The sequence below is a fragment of the Mobula birostris genome, chromosome 8, assembly GCF_030028105.1.
Source record: "Mobula birostris isolate sMobBir1 chromosome 8, sMobBir1.hap1, whole genome shotgun sequence".
In the NCBI taxonomy this organism is placed as follows: Eukaryota; Metazoa; Chordata; class Chondrichthyes; order Myliobatiformes; family Myliobatidae; genus Mobula; species Mobula birostris.
In genome coordinates, this window is record NC_092377.1 from 145,289,280 (window position 1) to 145,291,353 (window position 2,074).

The following is a 2,074-nucleotide window of genomic DNA, read 5'->3' on the forward strand; positions in this document are numbered from 1 at the left end:
TGATGTCAATATTAGGTAATCTCCCCAGGATATTTGGCTGGAGTTGGATATATTTGTTTTAAGGATTTTACAATATCCCCATCCAAACACTTGCTTGGGCAAAAGGGATTTCAGCAATATATATAAAGTGCTCAGGAGGTCATTTTTAATTGACAAATTGTAAGAACGGAAAATAAATGCTAGATTCATGATCCAGTAAAAGAAAAATGCTATAATATCAAATACCTGAACCGGTGGGTCCAGTGAGAACTGCAGACTCTGCTGTGAAGAGAATTATTGGACAAATATTAATAACTTCATCTTATTATATGTTTTTTTATTTTTCAGTTATTAATGATTACTACCTTTACAAATCAGTTGAAGAGAACATAGACTTTCTCTGAGGACTCCTACCTGAACAAACAACATATACATCTTCCTTATGATCACAGTCATGTTGACCAAGTGGAGAAGAAATACAATTGGACAGAAAAAGTTCACTTCCTTTGCATTTTACGTCATCCAGCCAAAGATCACCGACGCTCTCGATAATTTTAGACGGAATTAGAGGCCAAATGGCAGAGCCACAGCCCAATTGCCTGCACGCTACATTGGCATCAGCCAAATCCCAGGAATCATCACATATCGTGCCCCAGATACTACTGAACTTTATCTCCAGCCTCCCAGAGCAATTGGTGTCATCGCCAAGAAGACGCAACGGTAATTCTAATGCAGCAAAACAAAACAATTCGCTTGCATTAATCTTAACTTCGAAACTGAACTTAAACTGATATTGTAACTTGTAGCGTAGAGTACCTGTTACATAACCAGGCTGAGATACACTGGGTGCGTCGCAGGCCTTTACGCTGGACCTCTGCGGTGTTTTGTCTTCTGACGAAAAGAGAAACATTCTGTTTATTTATTTTTAACAAGTACGTTTATAATACAAATCGCCCGATAATGTGTTTCGTCTGATACCTTTACATTGAACACCTGCATCCTCCGCATGTTGACAGTTGTGTTTCCCCCAAGGGTCTGCATGACACTGCCAAAGAGTCGACTCGTACGAGGAACATTTTATTTCATCCAGCCATATTGGATCAGATCCTTTTCCATATTTCTTGAAGTCATACTGAATGTATTCCACAGGCCCGCATTTCATTTGCTTACAGATCACGTTCGCAGCCGTATCATCCAGTTTTTCGGAACAAACTGTTCCCCACCTCCCATTGTACCGCACTTCCACTCTCCCTTCACAGCTGTGATTTCCATTCACCAGGCGCATTTCTCTGTGTTCTGAGAAGAAAGCAGTTAATACAAAAGGTCCTAACATTGCTTTCATTGGACGGCAATCATATCTTGTTTTTGTTAAACCAAAAATGTTGGTAGTAATTATTTCGAATACCTCAAAAAATTGAAAGAGCTCGAAACGCTTAGGCGGGAGAATATGGTGTGGACGGACGAAAACTTCAGGGACTAATAAAAAATACATATTCTAATTAATTGCGGAATGTGGAGGAACTGACACGTTGGCCTGGCGGTGAAATTCGGCTGCACTTCACCGGTTTTACGAAGGTCCAGGTACTGAATCTGAAGGTGGTTTTGGCGAAAATGTGGAACAGATTTTTATTTTTACTTCCCACCTCTGTATTTGATGGCGGGAATGAGCAGAGCTGCAGGAACTACATAGTTGGTATTAAACGGTAAAGATCTCTGTAAAAGTTCATAAATAATGAACAAGAACCACAGACTTTCGAAATAATTGCTCTCTCAGGGTCCATTCTTAAGATCCCACCTATTACATTATAGGGAGCTTTCTGAGGCAAGTGCTTGAGGAGCGACTCTATTGTCTTCCCTCTACCAAGGACGCGGTCTTTGCAGTTTACGCAAAAATTTTCATTGCTCTCCTTTGATTCTTATATACGGCAAGTATTATTGGCGTTGTTAACAATTTGGTCTCCCCTTCACTGCTTGATGGCTGTGATCACACCTACGTTCAAATGTGTCGTTCAGAAAAAAACTTTCCCCCCCGAATAATCACTAAACCGATCCGCACCTGCTTATTTAGTTTATCCGCGTGACGCCCTCTTACAAC

General features: G+C 40.5%; 1 long non-coding RNA gene across 1 annotated transcript; it reads right to left on the bottom strand.

The window, feature by feature from the left end:
• Positions 1-484: 484 nt before the first annotated feature.
• Positions 485-1,065, bottom strand: LOC140201799 (uncharacterized). Its single transcript, XR_011886967.1, has 3 exons — positions 958-1,065; positions 796-870; positions 485-705 (listed from the first exon to the last, which is right to left on the bottom strand). It is a non-coding gene; the product is annotated as an uncharacterized lncRNA (long non-coding RNA).
• Between the last annotated feature and the right edge of the window lie 1,009 nt (positions 1,066-2,074).